This window comes from Phalacrocorax carbo, chromosome 8, assembly GCF_963921805.1.
Source record: "Phalacrocorax carbo chromosome 8, bPhaCar2.1, whole genome shotgun sequence".
Taxonomy (NCBI): domain Eukaryota; kingdom Metazoa; phylum Chordata; class Aves; order Suliformes; family Phalacrocoracidae; genus Phalacrocorax; species Phalacrocorax carbo.
Genome location: NC_087520.1, coordinates 16,503,053 through 16,520,606, shown reverse-complemented (window position 1 = coordinate 16,520,606; position 17,554 = coordinate 16,503,053). Strand labels below are relative to the sequence as shown.

The window sequence follows — 17,554 nt, the reverse complement described above, 5'->3', positions numbered from 1 at the left end:
TTATATCTGACTCAGGGCTTTGCTATTAATTCCTCACTTTCGTGAACACAAGATTCTCATCCTGTTCCTTTTTCCGCTCTCTGAAGAACACCTCCTATTACGTGCCACAAACAGATATCTCTTTCTAGACAGTATAAAATTCCTCAAGATGTAACACAGTGAAGCAAGATCATCTCTGAAATGAGTTTATGCATCTCCCCATTACCCAATGCCTCACACCACTGGAAAATGAAATGAGTTCCTGGCCTGAACGTTCCTGCTGTTATCTAACTCTCACTGTACTTCAAGTCAATTATTAACATCAGCAATGATAGAAATCTTAACACATGTTAAGAAATAGGACACCTACATAAATTTTGTTAATCTGTATTATTCTGCCCTATGATCTTTGTTTCAGAGCCTACTTTTCTCCATCTCCTTTTCTGATGTGCTTTCAGAATTGGAGAGTTTTGGGCTGGTATATTGCTTTCAGTCTTTGGAGAGCATGGTGCAAAAGCTGTTTACTATCTCTTTCACCATCCAGCCAAAGATCTTGTTCGCCTTCTATAAGCCTTCAGTTTATGAATTAATTTTACCCAATAATACCACAAAGATCAGAACATATTTGTATATATTAAAGGAGTCACCGAATATCTGTCTCAAGTGTGAAAAGCATTTTTTGTTGGCTCACTTCATGTTTTTTCAGTGAATTTCAGACCCAGTGACAATCCATTGATTTTTATCAAGGTAATAAATAATGCAGTGTAAAACCTGCTAACTGCTAACAAAGTAAACACTGTGGTTATATAAAGCTTAGGGTTGGGGGTGGGGGGGCATGGATGGATGTACAGTCCAGGCATTTGGAATGAAGGGAATAAATTTGGAATTAAAGGGGTTGATTTGGCTTTGCTCTTCTTCCAATGCATGTTTGAAACATTACATACTGAGCAGAAAGTACTTAGGATTCTCCAGCTGGGAAGGCTGAATGTGAATCCAGTCCTGAGGAAACACTAATTGTAGTACAGCATTTGTGTTGGGAATGGAGGAAAACGTGACTAGAGGCATGTCTTTCTGCTATTTCTTTTCAGAGGATACATTTTTAAGCTTTGCCATCTGGCAAGTGTCAAAGCAGATTTCCATCTCCTTTAACCTTTTCCAGGTTTGGGTCTTGGGGAAGAGACTGAGGGAGACATAACTTGCCTTTCAACAGCCTTGCTATCCCTGCCTTTGTCCAACAGAAAATGGTTACACCCTGAATCTGACTCAGGAGGAGTTAGGGGAGTGAAAGAAGTGCAGGACCAAGCTCATGGTATGCGGGCTTCTCAACAGGATAAATGATGATAGTATCCAGTACTGGGAAACCCCAACCCCCATGTTTTTTCACTACCATAATATAATTGCATGTGTGCAAACGGCATCATATGTGGCTCCTTTCTTTGTGTAATTGAATATTGCTAGGTACCTGGGACAATGAAATATAGAGATCATCTAGCAAAAAAAGATACCAGAAACTTTTACAGCTGAAGTTTTCCGACCTTCATGGAGCTGTATTCTAGCATTGCAGGTGTGAACTAGTGATATATTCTGGAGTCACAGCCTGTTACTTTCTCTCTTTTCCTTTCTCAACTAGAAGAAAGCTGCCAGGACTAATCCACAGGTGTGAGTGTACTCCTCCTTCTCTGCAAGAAAACTGATCTCTGAATCAGGATTCTATGAGAAGTCAGCTAAACGTAGACAAGGCTGTAGGTTGCATCTGCACAAGCCCTACAATACAAGAAGCGGTAGCATTAAACAGTACCAGAACGAATCAGTGTTCCAGGCATGTAGCAGTACTACTTTTAAACTCTTAGGAATTATGTAATTGCAGAGCCCACTTGGATTAGAGAGCAGTATAGGTTATTCATGAAAATATAGGTCTTTTTTTGATCTTTGGTATGTTTTATCTTTTCAGCTGCAAGGCCATTCAGTCCAGAAGGTTTTTTGTGTTTGCTTTATTTCACATCAAATCACTTGCAAAATCAGGAGCATCTAATCGGATTGTTATTTGAAATGCAGAAGTCTTAGAACAGATTCCCCAAATAAACTTTAGGAGAGCAGGACAAATCCCTACTTAGAAAGAGAAGAGGCAGTTTAGGTTCTGATAGACAAAATGAGCTTGCAAACTATCTGTTGAACAAAGAATGTCCGAAGAGTAACTTGCTATTGCATTTTCTTTTGTGTTAACTGTGGGTAGCTGCTGAAATACACAGCATGCAGGGGATAAAATATCTGCCACCACTTCCTTGAACACTTTTTCAAATTCAGTGGTTTGCAGACCTCTGTGTGTTTCAGATCCAGCTTCACTGAGCTCCTAGGCCAAGGACTGAATGAAACTTACTCTGTTTAGGATGCTGTGCAATGCCAGATACCCTGGATATTGTGTTGTTTCGCTGTGTGTTATTCCATGTTCACAGGCATAGGAAAAAATGATTGCTAGATGTGAGCATAAGGCCAGTGAGTGTGGTAGCTCTTCTTCCCCTGTAGCACTGCTTATCTCCACCCAAGTCACAAACACAAAGTTGTCTTTAATAGAATTCTGACTGATAGGGCAGTAAATACATCTCACCCAGACATGCACATATGACCTGTGCATGTCTCTAGGCAGGTCTTAGCACTCACTCAAGTCCTGCCAACACAAGTACTGTAGTGTTTTGGTGCTATCTGAATATCCCCCATTAGGATTGGCCCAGACATAGATAATTTGCTTCAGGATCAAAACACACAGTGCTAGTACAAATAATTTGGGAAGAATTGATACATTTGGGATGGATAACAAGTATGAGATCCTGATTATATGAGAAATGTTGCTGATTATTCCATTGGGCAATCACTGGACACTTCTCTGATGCCAGGAGCAGTCTCTTGTGTTTCAGGTCAAATACTTTCTCAGAAACAAACCCAAAGCTAACAAAAAAATATAACCTGCAAACAAATCAGAAATAAATTAGTTTTTATTTTGCAATGTACTACAATTGGGAGAGAGAAATGTTGAGAAACAGTGGTCATAAAAGTGCTGTTAGAAATTTTCTTCTTAGTACACAGGATTTATGATGAAACTAATCACTCCAATTTAAGAATAATTCCAGAAGGCATTGTGCTGGAATGAGAGAGGTTTTGTTTTATAAAACTCACTTGAAAAAAGAAATTATCATAATACGTGAACTACCATGAGTTATGCAGTGCTATACTAGTATCAATGCTGTTAGCTGACCTTGGACAGATCACTGTGAGAATTACAGCAGATCTACTACTTTAGTGAGCTGAAAAGTATGCTATTAAGACATATAGGATGTATTAGATTTCTATGTAATTTTGTAGTTGTGCTATGAGTTATATAGTAGCATGGGTGGGTATTATCACCATTCTAAAATGAGGTACCCGAGATGCAGTCTTGTTTGGCTTGAACTGTTGCACAGTAATGGCAGAATTGGAGGTTGTACCTGCAGCTAACTCTCAAGTCTATTCCTCCTCCAGGTCTTCAGCATGCATGCTAACATTGCCATCCCTAACTCATCAGTGCTATAAAAGGCACATGTGGTGACATGATGAATTTCCAATAGACTTGAAGAAGTATTAAGGCCTGCGATTTGGGGATTATTCATCTGGAATATAGCTATTATCTAGCATATACGCTCAAGGAAGGAGATTAAAATGGGAACAGGCAGAAAGAATTATTACTAAAATGATCAAGGAATTGGAGGGTTTTGTCATAGCATAAAAGACAGAAAAATGTTTAATTCAGCAAAACGGAGGCAGTGTAGGGGCTAAAAGATAATGTTGACACAAGAACCAAAAGATACAAGTTGTCTAAGAGTAACTCTGGAGTAGAATTCTTATATAAGGTCCGTTAGAACAAAGAAATTCTGAAACAGTTTTCCAAGAGACATAGTGAGAAGGAAAAAATCTAATTTTAAGACAGAACATAATACTTTTATGAAAGGACAAAATGACACGGTGCCATAGAAGGCAACTGTACTCAGTTACTCATGAGATCACCTTGCAGTCAGTGTTCCTATAATCCTAAATTTGTGTGTATCATTTAAAAGCATGAAGAGAATTATTACCGCTTGCAGGCAAGAATTTCATTATCACAGAACTTGGCTGTTCCTTGCCCTAGACACAGTGCTATCACAATTTTGAACATATTGCTCATAATAGGTATTGGTTAAGGAAGAACTAGCACTGAGGTCTATGCTGATGTAGCTGCTACAGCATATGGGACATATATCTGGAAACTGCAATCCTGCATCATCTGCTACTGTGAGTCATGTGGCACTACATGGACAGCAGCAAAACAGGTAAGCTAATGATTCTGCCATGGACTTAACTTATTTTTTGCCTTTTTTTAATAATTCATGTTTACAACAACCTTAATTCTATGCTGTCATTAGAGCCTGTTGTTATGCTAAGGCATTTTTACCTTTTTGTAAGGTGATTCTTGAAATACCGTGCTGCCCTCTTGAGGTTGCATAATATATGTTTTGGGTTTGGGGTTTTTTAGCCAGTTACTGGAAAGAAAAAGACTTTTCTTGTTGTTTTGTTTTTTAATGGAAATAAGCAGATTAGGTATGAGCATTTCAAAGCCATCTCTGTGTTATGGATGTTCCAAAATGAACTAGGAGTGCAAGTACTCGTTGCAAATGTTTTTGTCTTCATTTCTTCACCTTAACTCATCAAAAGATCTAGAGGAACATGTACAGAAGTGCCAATGGCTGGGACTAGAAATAGGGTTGCTATATAGAATATGGAATATACAGAATATATAATTATTTAGCATTAGCATCTATATAGAATAGAGTCTGACTCTGAGAGGTTTGGGGCTTTTTTTTAACATTAAAAAAAAGGAAAGTTACTGGAGTGACTCTGTGTAATAGTCTCTCTTAAATGAATTTTTTAATATGAGACCAGATGGACAACTGTGGGAATACAATTAAGTGAAGTAGGTTGCCTAATTGCTTAATTTTTTTTCATTGCTCTGGGAATCAGTTTATAGTACAGTGTCTTCATCAGAGACAAACAGACTGGAACAAAAGAGGAGGGAGCTGGTTAGGTCCCATGTGTTTTTGTGCCACTGTAAGGCTGGGATTTGACAGGATATGAGAAGGCATTTTAGCCATCTGTCTTCTCCCCTTCTGCTCCAGAGTGCCTGTGCCATTTCAGGGGGTTCCTAGAGAAGATGAATGATAGCAGCTAGAAGCCGAGGTATGCTGGAAGTGATTTCTAGTGGCAGAAAGTTTGACAGAGTTTCTACTGCCTTGATAAGAGGCAAAGGATTCCATTTGTCCATCTGGTTTTAAAATATTTGCTGACTGTCCCTAAGGGTTCCTTTCGAGCCTCAGCTGCATTAACATGAGTGGGACTCTGAGCCAGTGCAACGTTTGGTGAAGCTTCTTTCAGGCTGGCTGCGATGCTTGGCAGACAAGACTTTGTTGGCAATGAGGGTGGGAATGACTGGCAATTGTTATAGCAATGACAAAATGAATGCTAGCCTTTGCACTATAAATCTCCTTTGCAGCTGCTCAAACAGGAATCTTGGGTCCCTGTAGTGCATCTCCAGTCTGCCTGCCTTGACTAGAAACTAGCAATTGTACTTCACTGAGCAAATATCCATGGAATGACTAATGCCAATGACCCTCAAAAACATCCCTATTAATCGGATTAGTGTTACTAAATATAGGAGAAGTATATATTCTTAATATCATATAAAAGGAAAGCCAATGACCTTTGCTGGTATCTTCCAAAAAACCTCTAAAATAGGCAATGGTCATGTATTTATTTTTTCAAGAGTAGATATAAATGTTCCTTAGCCAGTCTTTTTGTATGCAAAATTTCCAAGCCTACATAATGTACTTTCTCATACATATTTTCAAGTATTTTTGTATTATCTCTGTAATGATTGGCACATTTAATGAGTAAACACCACTACAAATAAGAAAAAAGCCAAGTAAAAATGACCTAGAAGTGTTTCTAAGTAAGTATGAAAAATCACTTCCTTTTTCACATATTGCCTGTTTGAAAGACAAACATTTGCATTCACTTTTAAATTACCAAATGCTTATTTCCAGATCAAGATATACCTGATAAGGCCAGCAATCGCACAAAAAACCCAACACAACAACCAAACCCAAAAGACCCAAGAACTTGACAGAATTTTATTTCAAGTATGGAATAATGTATTTAGAAATAATTTGAAAAGCAGGACTGCTGACACAAAACCCATAAGTTTCTTGAAAATTAATCCTGTTTACTGACACTGTTCTTTTTCACAAATTAAACTTACTTTTTTTTAATGTGGAGAGAGCTTAACTGAATACAATCTCTTTCCTTTCACTAATGTAGAATAGGTATGCCTTTTTCCTCAAGGCAACGTGGCTCTTCAGCAGCTTTCCTCCAGCATGTCTTGCTTGTGTTGTTTGTAGCTTCTTAGAGACCTGCAAATTGAAAACACTGACATATGTCCTCATGCCCTAGGATATTGGTGCATAATTATAGCAAAATAAATCCTGAACAGAGAAAAGACTTACGTTCAGCTTCCTCCCATCTCTCTTGTGATGTTGCTCTCATATGTCCTCTTTTTAAAGGTCTGTTTACTGGAGAGGGGAGTAATAGATAAAAAGAATCATAGAATCATGGAATCATTTAGGTTGGAAAAGACATTTAAGATTGTCAAGTCCAACCATTAACCAAGCACTGCCAAGTCCACCATTAAACCATGTCTTTTGAATACTTCCAGGGATGGTGACTCAACCACTTCCCTGGGAAGACTGTTCCAATGCTTGACAACCCTTTAGGTGAAGAAATTTTTCCTAATCTCCAGTCTAAACCTCCCCGGCACTTGCCACTTGGGAGAAGAGACCGACCCCCACCTCGCTACAACCTCCTTTCAGGTAGTTGTAGAGAGCGATAAGGTCTCCCCTCAGCCTCCTCTTCTCCAGGCTAAACACGCCCAGCTCCCTAAGCTTCTCCTCAGAAGACTTGTTCTCCAGACCTTTCCCCAGCCTTCTCTGAACACACTCCCTCCTTGCCCTTCTCTGGACACACTCCAGCACTTCAATGTCTTTCTTGTAGTGAGGGGCCCAAAGCTGCACACAGTATTGGAGGTGTGGCCTCACCAGTGCCGAGTACAGGGACATGATCAGTTCCCTAGTCCTGCTGGCCACACTATTTCTGATGCAAGAAGAAAGTAAGTTATGGGGGCGTTAGAGCTGTTAGTCCCTTTTTCGTGATGCCACTGGCATCACTGTGGCAGAGGAGAAGGTGGGAGATATAATGAGGATAAAAAGGCACCCTGAGCCTGTTGCTAGTCCCACTCCTATTGCATAATTTCTAACAAGACAGTCTATCTTTGCCAATTACATCTGGGCTACATCTTCATCATTGTAGACTGCAGAATTTTTAGGGTCAAATTTGACTTTGACAAAGAGGGACTTCAATCTGAAAGAAGTCCCAAAATGTTAAGCGGGTGCAGAGGAGGTGTCCCAGGCACTAAAACACCTCCCTGTAGTCCTGAACTTCGAGGTGCACAGCTCATGGACCTCTAAGATTCAAGTAGGGACAGATTACTGTAACAGACTCTGTCTAGTCTTACTCTACTGCAGCCAGCCATGTTATGCTCAAGCTCCATCTTAAAGCTAGAAGGGTTTTCACCCCTATGTCTACTAGAGTGCTCAGCCCCTCATTTGAATTTCACATGTTTTCTTCTGATTTCCAGCTTTATTTTGCCTGATCATTTTTAAGCCAATGTTCTCCTTGGGCTTATGTGTCTTCTCCTGCCTGATGTTATCTATAGTAACGTTTCTGTTCCTTTCAACGTTTGCTTGCTAGGTTAAACAAGGAAGGATCTTTCAGCTCATCAGACAGTTTTCCTTAGTGGTCCTCCTCTGTTCATTGTCCCCACTGTGACCATGGATGTCTGGAACCATCCACAGCTACGTACTTTCCTATTTTATGAAACTAACATTGGTAAGTGTTACATAATGTCACACAAATTAGACTCCTTGACACACTATTAGCGAGACTTTTTCAATGTCTGTCAGATGAGAAAAAGCTCAAAAGGGACAATGTACCACCACAGTTTATCCAAACACAGTGACCTTTAGGGCTGCTGAATTGTCAAAAAAAGAATCTTGGATGTTTAATATAATAACACCTAACATCTGAAACAATTTCTGTAAAAACTGCCAATTCTGACAAAAAAGGGCAGCTTCAAACTGCTGTTAAGCAGAGTAGAACCTTGGTGGCCTTTTTCTGCCCATTCAGGGCTAAGCCATGTCCAGAACATTTCCAGAGTGAGCAGCATCACTCCTCTTATGCAAACATGGTACCTACAAGAATATAGCCATGGCAACCCAGACTTGCACAATCATACCTAACACCTGGGGTAAATATTCTGGAGCAGATACAGTATTCTGCGCTTTGTAGTACAGATGTGAAAGTTATTTTCAAAACAATAAAATTTGATACATCCACAGTTCTGGGATAAATTTTAAGAATATTGTTGTGAGCATGCCCAGAATGCAGAGCTTCTTTATAAGCAAAACTTCTGGAAGAACTCTCAGAAATAGAACTAGGGACATGATGAGAAGTGGTAACAAATAGGCATTTTTAAAAATACCTATCCAATATTTTGTGTCTCAATAGCAGCTCAGTTCTTCAGAAATTTCTTTGAGACAATGTGTATGCAGACAGGTCAATGTATAACTTTGTAAGCTAAATGTGCTCTTGATGATGTTTTGCCTATAACCTCTAGAGCAGCGCTTTTCAGATTTTCTGTGTACCCCAAGATACTCCAAGTTAAAAATTTGCTTAGACATCTCACATGCAAAAGCTGTTGTAGAGCTGTTGTTGGGACTGAAGCAAATTCATACTTGTTTTATTGGTTTCCAGAAGTTCATGGAAAGTCCTATTGTAAAGTTCGTAGTCTTCCTTTCATTGTTGTGAAATTAACATTGGATAGGGACATTGCTCGTGCATGCTTAGTTTTCATATCTGCTGTTATCCTGGTAAAACATATCTGACATGAAACGTAGGTACACACTTAGTAGGAGCTGTAAAGTATCTGTAGATTTATGTGCTACATTTCACCTGTTTTATTCTGCTTACTTCCATCTGTATCTTATTTCCCTGAACTAGTGTGTTACAGCCTTAACACAGGAAAGCTCAAGCTTTTGTATGCAGTAGAAATATGTATCAGTAAACAAAAGCAGCAGCTGTGAACTCAGCATCTATAAACTGTACTGTTTTATATATTACTCTTCTTTTAAAACTGAATTATACATAACATTTGGCTTAATGACTAGGCCCTGTTCACTTTGCCTGAAGCCATATGACCCTGAACTCTGACACTGTCTGATTTCAGGCTAAACAAGGTTGGTCTGGATTGGTACTAAACTGTGAAGAAAGAGGAAATGACCTTCAGTAACAATGCTTACTGCTGATTCAGAGGGGTCATATTCAGTAAGGACACACATTTTCCAGAGTTGATACTGAACAAGGTGGGAGACAAAGTGTTCTTAGTAAAAATGCTGGCCAAAGTCCAGTTTCATCAAAAACTTACATATTCACTCTTGTTCTAAATTATAAATAAGATTTCTTATCCTTGCATTTTTATATCCAAACTAGAGAATTGTATCAGAGTATGAAACAAATGATACGTAAAGTACTATTGTATTGTTAACTAGTAACAAGTTGTTTCTGTCTCAGAATTTGAGGAGTGTAAACAAAAAGAAATTTGATCTTGACAGGCCAAATATATTTTTTAAATGAAATATATGTAGATATCCTATGAGTACAAAATTCTTATTTTCAGCACAAGTTCCTGTAAAAGCACACATCTACAAAGATGTATGCAGCTGAAAAGACAATGTAATGAGACTTCAGCAGATTATCTGGGCTTGTCACATGTTTTGGAGGTCTTATTGATAGAAGAAGTGTCTGCAGACATTGTAGGCTTGAAAGCAGCCACTATTACATTACTAGAATTTCTTATGCAACTGTTTTTATGGCTTTATTTAACGTAAGGTATTTTACACTGGTGTAGTAATCCTTAGATAAATGTAATTACTAATAGTAAGTTATAGGATTTGTCATCTCAGATTCTGTTTCTTGGAAATGGAATATTTTGTTTTACTTGGTTTCATTCTGCTGCTGTATAGTCATTGCTTCTGAAGTAGCACAACTCTAACCCTTTCAGATGTCCAGACACAGAGTTAAGCTGTGTTGTTTTATACGTAGACCTGGAACCCCTACTTTTCAGACAGCTGAGACAAAAATGATGTACACAGCAAATAAAAAGTATTATATGTTCTCCCTTAAGCTGTCGTGGCATCTTCCTAGTGAGGTAATGAAGGAATTTCCTGAGGACCTTAACCACAAGGAAAAGGTAGGAGGAACCAAAATACATTTGCACAAGCCAAAAAAGACTGTCCTGGAAAGAAGTTTCTGTCTATGGAGGTAATTAGAGAGGCTGCTGAGAAGATCTTGAATAGAGTAGAATCATAGAATCATAGAATCATTAAGGTTGGAAAAGGCCCTTAAGATCATTGAGTCCAACCGCTAACCTATCCCTGCCAAGTCCACCACTAAACCATATCTTCAAGCACCACGTCTACCCTTCTTTTAAATACCTCCAAGGATGGAGACTCAACCACCTCCCTGGGCAGCCTGTTCCAATGTTTGACAACCCTCTCGGTGAAGAAGTTTTTCCTAATATCTAACTTCCCCTGGCGCAGCTTGAGGCCATTTCCTCTCATCCTATCACTTCTTACTAGGAAGAAGAGACCGACCCCCACCTTGCTACAACCTCCTTTCAGGTAGTTGTAGAGAGTGATAAGGTCTCCCCTAAGCCTTCTCTTCTCCAGACTAAACAATCCCAGTTCTCTCAGCCACTCCTCATAAGACTTGTTCTGTAGACCCTTCACCAACTTTGTTGCTCTTCTCTGGACACACTCCAGCACTTCAATGTCCTTCTTGTAGTGAGGGGCCCAAAGCTGCACACAGTATTGGAGGTGCGGCCTCACTAGTGCTGAGTACAGGGACATGATCAGTTCCCTAGTCCTGCTGGCCACACTATTTCTGATCCAAGCCAGGATGCCATTGGCCTTCTTGGCCACCTGGGCACACTGCTGGCTCACATTCAGCTGGCTGTCAGCCAGCACCCCAAGCCTGTAGCGTTGCATGAGGTTGTTGTGACCCAAGCGCAGGACCCGTCACTTGGCCTTGTTGAATCTCATACTGTTGGCTCTGGCCCAACGATCCAGCCTGTCCAGGTCCCTCTGTAGGGCCTTCCTGCCCTCCAGCTGATCGACACTTCTACCCAGCTTGGTGTCATCTGCAAACTTACTGAGGGTGCACTCAATCCTCTCATCCAGATCATCAGAGAAGATATTGAACAGGACCAGCCCCAACACTGAGTACTTGTCCTATGGCTTCTTGCTCATTTCTGCCGCACTGAGGCATGAGAGGAGTAGTTGTGACTTTCCATATAATAAATATTCTGTACTTATACAGCACTGAGAAATGTGAAGTGTTGCTTTACTCTTAAAATGGCTACAACTTGTACTTCCTTATCAGTCAGATCTTCATGATGTACATATTCAGTTAGCACTTCTTACTTCAGATGAAGAAAAAGCATTAAAGAAACATTGCTTCAAAAAATAGACCCACTGACCCAACTCAGCTAAGAAATAGGGAGCTGGATTAATTTTCCATTGCATCAGCAGCATTTCTTATGAGGTTCCAGATGGCGACATGTAAGCAGAGACCCTTTGCCAGCACAGAGGTGATCGAATCACTGCAGCCTGCAGTGTTGGTAGTGTCAGATTAGAAAGAACTAATTTGAACTGACAGTCCACAAGACTGGAGATTAAAGGGAAAAAAATGTGAGTGACATGATTGTAGTAACAATTTAAGCACTTTAAAGACACTGTTTGAGACAAAAAATGTGTTGAGTGTAAAAAGAGGACTAACAAACCTGATGCCTTTTCAGAATCTTGAAGAAATATATTTTATAGGCTGCATATTTTTTTCTTTCCTTCTAGTTGACTCTCCACACAATTTTCCCTCTGTGACTGTGAGTCAGCCTTGGCTCAAAAGTCCTGGAGGACATGTAGTGGTCCTTAACTAAAGAAATATAGATGGCCATCTAAGCATAATTTTAAATAAGCATTTGCAATCATATAGATAATCTGCCATATTCGTTATTTGGACAAAATGGAACCTATTTGCATTAAGGTCAGATTATCAGTTAAAAGCTTCCTGTTGGTATAATGTTGTTCAAGCTTTGTTATAAGTAAGATTTAAAGTTTTAAATTCAGGAAAATATTTTGACTGCATGAGGGCTTTCTCTTTAAATGTATGTTTCAAATTAGATGATGCAACCTAATCTGTATGTGACCTTCTGAAGGTCACGATGACCAACCTAAAAAGGTTGTTTTGTTAACAAGTGTATGGCCAACAATGGCAAAACAGGACAGACTGAACTCATAAACATTACATCAGACCTGTTGCTAGAGATAACATGTTTGCTAAACTTCTCAAAATGAGCTGATGCCACAAATCATCTTGTGATTAGCACTAGGACTATTTCCTGCTAAGACTGGCTAGCAGACTGGTATATTATTGCTTGCCCAAAATATTGAACTTACAAAGTGAAGCTATCTTTATTTTGTGTAAATAAGCACAAGCATTCTCTCCTGGAAGGACAAAAAGGTTGCTAGCAAATGCAAATAATGGAAAGTACCAGTATGCTAAAGATAAAGACATTTGAAGTTGATCTATTTTTAAGGAAATCTTATTATTACATTGAAAAGCACAAAATACCTTTCAGTCTTCTCGAGCAATATAATATTTATATTTTGAATTCGGCAAAAGCGGGCTTTGATATTTAAATAGTTTGTCTTATCATGCTTCAGGTTTATCTTAAATTTTGGAAGTTCAAAATGCAATATACTTAGTACTCTGTGAAATAGGATAGAAATTTGTTCAGGTTTTGCTGTGTGCTGTTCATTGTCTTCTCAGAGATTGCTTCATGTTTTGGAAGTTTCCAAAAGAGTGAGAACATTGCAGCATCCACTTAACTAGGAGGGCAGGGATAAAAAGAAAGTGGAGAAATAAATGCATAAAAGTATGTCAGAGCACTTACATGCATTTCCAGAAGAAAGTAACTTGGTTAATAGTAATTTTGAAATAATTAGTATTAAAAATATTCAGTAGATATTCAGGCTAATTTTCAGTGGACTGTAAAGCCAGATTGTACTGTTATGACCCTGTATGGATTAATGATGAGTCTGTGGGAACTAACGTAACTTGGCAAATAAAAGGGCAATCATGTTGCAAAAGTTGTTCCGGTTGCTGAACAGAAGAAGATGAGTGTTTTGTATGAAGAAAAGTGTCCCTATTCCTTGCCTTTGTCAGAGATAGTAGCACACACCTTAAACGCTCTTATTTGCTTTACCTTGATTTTAGTAGACTTGCATGGCAGCCTTCTACACTAGAGCAACTTCACTTCTTGAGCATAGATTCCCTGAGGGGCTCCCAGCTGACATGCTGTAGTGCTGCAGAGCCCCAGTTTGGCAATGGCTCTGTTAGCGGATGGAAACTCACAGAAAGACAGCACTGGCTTGTGGATAATTAATAGAGGGCAACTAATGCAGGTCAAATTGAACAGATCTTTCCATTTTTTTTATTTATACAGTATGTTACATACTGCTGGGATCTTGAACCATCTTTGGATCAACTTATCTGGCACTGAAAACCTACAGAGAAAGTGAAGACTAATTTACTTTACTGAGAAGCAAGATAAAATTAGCTTTGTTCACTGTGCTCTGTGGCTAGATTCTATCCACCATCTCAGACACCTCTACACTAACACAAGTGGCACTTCCAATGTGCCTTTCCCTTGGTTTTGTTGCATAAATTAGAAGCTTTCTTAGCAAAACAAAATGTGGTCTGTTGTCTAACAAGCAAAAAAAATATTTCACATATTTCAGATGTACAAAGATGCTACTGAACAAAATCAGAAGCTAGACATTAAATTTAGCACTGCTTCTGCTGAAATTTATCTCATATCTCCTTCTAAGGCAATGCACAGCACCACTTGGCGATGGTAGCAGAACTGGTTCTATTATGCAGCAAAGCAAATTAATACTTTGCGTGAAGGCTTGGGTTGAAGTAGTTGATGGCTGCTTCTGAGCAGAAACAATTCTGTTATGTGATTAGGCAACACTGTAGCATATAAGTGGAAACCTGAACACATACTCATAGTAACTTTCAAATTTCAGTTGGGACATTTTTGAAACCATTTGTTTTTAGGATCAGCATTATTAACATTTCTTATGTTACAAAAGAATCCCATCTACACAGACACCAGATGACCTTTTCTAGTAGCTTATGCAGAATATGTTAAATATTGTAATTAATTTCAAATAAAGAAATGGGTCATATTATTTTTCTGCAACATAACAATTCTAATGACCTTGAGAGAAAATTAAGGTTACGTCCAATTTCATATTACCCAATCTTTGCTACTTATCAGTATCTTGTTTGTTTGTCTTAGGGGCTGCAAATTTAACCAAAATTTCAGATAAATATATTTGAAAGAAAGTTGAGCTAAAACCAGGATAACTATTTTTATATCACAGAGCAGAACTCCTGAGCACTTTTGGTCAGTGGTAATCAGGGAATTTTCAAATTAACTTTAAAGTATTAAAGCAAAATCTTGCTTTCCTTAGGACTTCATGAGTCTTGATTTCTGTATCTATTTCTGCTCATGAAGAATCATTAAAGAAACTGTATTTGCCAAAATTACTTAGAAGGAACTTGGGCTAAATTAAGAGGATTGAATTTGCACTGAAATCCAAATGTGTGGTTCTCTTTGACTTTAAATTGGAGGAGAGCAGAATTTAGTCATGAGCTGTTGTTATGTATTCTGAATGTGTTGAGCAATTATATTTTTGTCTCCAGTTGTCATGAGACTATGACAAATGGAATTATGTACTGTATGTATGCAATCACAGCCAGCTAAAGTCTACCTGCAGTTACTTCTCTTCACCTTCGATGAAACAAACGGATTAATACAGAAGACACATTTTGCCTCATGTTCTCTTACTTCCTAGTTGCTAGAAATGGTTCATTTAAGAAAGGTAACTAGTTTGAATTGTGTGGCCTTATAATGATTATCTGCAGCATTATGTTGCCAAAATCTTGTTTGGCAAAAGGTCTGAAGTTGTCAAGAAAGTTGTTTGGCATAATGGAAATAGGATACTTGTTTTCCTCAGGGGTACATTTTCCATATTTATGGGATTTATGTACTTGCAATGAAATGACAACACAATGGTCTTCCATGTTTCTAAACAACAAATAATTACTTGAATTCCTCTGACTATATACAAAGTAGTATTTTCCCCCGAAAATCCCTTTCCCAATAAAAGAATAGGAAAATAGCACCATCTTTTTTTTCCCCTGCAACTAAGAGTGATTACTGAGTAGAAATCCAGTCATATTTTCCTGGGTTTATAGCCAAATTCCTTTGTGTATTACTCTGAGCCACATGTTAGCACACAGGAATAAACAGCCATAAATCTTTAAAGTTGTTCCATATTGATATTGCATATATATGACAATTAAGGTCACACTTATCTGGCTGCTGCTATGATTTGAAATCTTTTCTTCTTCCATTTCAGAATTCAAAGAAATAATGCAATAATCTTGCAGTAAATCCACTGGGTAGAAAGGCTTCGCTATTTCACTCACAAACAAATTAACCACTTGTACATTTTCATATTAAAAAAACAAAAATTGCTGGCCCTGCCGAAAGGACACTCTTCTACTCCTAAGGTTCCTCCAGCTGACCATTTGTCCAAAAATGAGTAAAAATGTTTACAAAGGTAGTTGTGCATTGCTTCCAAAGGCACCAATGTTCAATCTCCACTCATAGTGCACACACTTTATTAATCACTTGCTTACAGATACAAATGCTAGCTTGAATTTGTCAGTCCTTACAAGTGTCCGTTTCCTTTATTCAGTTAAACTTAATGTTCAGGAAAGACATAGTATTTACATTTCAAATTCTATCATACTACTTAATCCATTTTTCTGGTGCTAGATTTGCATTTTCAGGATTTGAATTATTCTCCACCACATTGTTCCAAGTAACAGAGTTTATTAGGATGGATATACAAAATACTGCACATAATGAAAATGTGAGAAACAGAAAGCTAAATTGCAAAGCCAACAGTGGTGGAAAAAAGACTAGCAATTTTGAGTGACTCCATTTCAGAAGGCCAATGTTTTTCCAAGGCCTCATTTTCAAAAAGTGTCACTGAAGTATCCCCCAGTGCCGAGATCTGTCATAATTTCTTACTAATCAGACTAAGACAGAAAAACACACTCTGTACATTTACAGAACTGGTATCAAATTCCTTGATTAATTGAAAAGAAAATTAAAATCTTCCATTCCCAGAAATGTTGTGGCTTTCTTTTCATATTCCCTACACTAAGAAGTAGGAAGAGGAAGAAAAAATCTTTAAAAATTATCTAGAAATTGATTCTTTCATTTAGTGAAAAATGAGACTAAAAAATGAAATGAATGAGTTTTTAAGGTGTTCTTAAACAAGAGGATGTATTTTTAAGAGTAAATTAAATAACCATCAGATGTGGATCATTATTTCTGTAAATAAAAATGAACTTTACCTTTCTAGGTACATGGCTTAGGATTGAAGAGAATTTTCGGCTACCTGTCTTACACATCACTAAAATGTAAAAATAAGGAAAAACTTAATCACACACATATCTTTATGCATTAGAAAGCATTTATTAGTTAGAGCACAAAATGTGCATAACTCTTCCTTAAAAATAAATCTTAATTAGTCAATGCCACAGTGGCTTTGCTAAATCCCAGAATTACAAATACTAATAAAGTTATTTTCTTGCCCCCCTTGCCATCCTTCCCATGATTATCTGGTAGAGTTAAAGCACTAATTAGACTAAAATATCTTAGGATTACTTTGCATTCAGAATATTCACCCTTGAATATTATTCGTATTAAATTATTAAACTAAAAAAAACCCACTTAAAAATAACCTTCCTGACTTGTACTCCATCTCATATCCACAATTCTTGTTGAAATAACTTTCCCATAGATTCAACCAGTAAACCATATTGAAATGCCATATGATCACCTGTGTCACTGCATGATGCTATCCCAAGAAACGGGGCTTTCTCAAAGTGAGCTTAGTAGGTCTCTGCTCTGGGATTTATAAAATGCAATAAAAAGTTACAAAAAACACAAATGCAAATATATTTTAAAATATAATATTAGCATTGTCAACACGAAAGACTTTATTTACCGCACAGAAAAGAAAATATTCGGAATAGTGTAATTTGTTTCGGGGAACGCACAAAAAAGTTTCAACAACTAACACACAGTGTTTCTTTGCAAAATAGCCCTTTGCATGATGCTGAAGCTGAAATGGTTTTTGCCTACTGGTATCTACGTTCTTGTAAAAGAAGGTCATTAGCCTCTATTGTGACTGCTCCT

General features: G+C 38.0%; 1 long non-coding RNA gene across 2 annotated transcripts; it reads right to left on the bottom strand.

The window, feature by feature from the left end:
- Nucleotides 1-1,692: 1,692 nt before the first annotated feature.
- Nucleotides 1,693-17,236, bottom strand: LOC135314573 (uncharacterized). 2 transcript variants are annotated; one of them, XR_010374087.1, is made up of 5 exons: nt 17,196-17,236; nt 16,708-16,766; nt 6,543-6,608; nt 6,299-6,449; nt 1,693-2,940 (listed from the first exon to the last, which is right to left on the bottom strand). It is a non-coding gene; the product is annotated as an uncharacterized LOC135314573 (long non-coding RNA). The 2 variants fall into 2 exon arrangements; XR_010374086.1 differs by lacking the exon at nt 1,693-2,940 and having other exon boundaries at nt 2,986-6,449.
- Nucleotides 17,237-17,554: the final 318 nt, after the last annotated feature.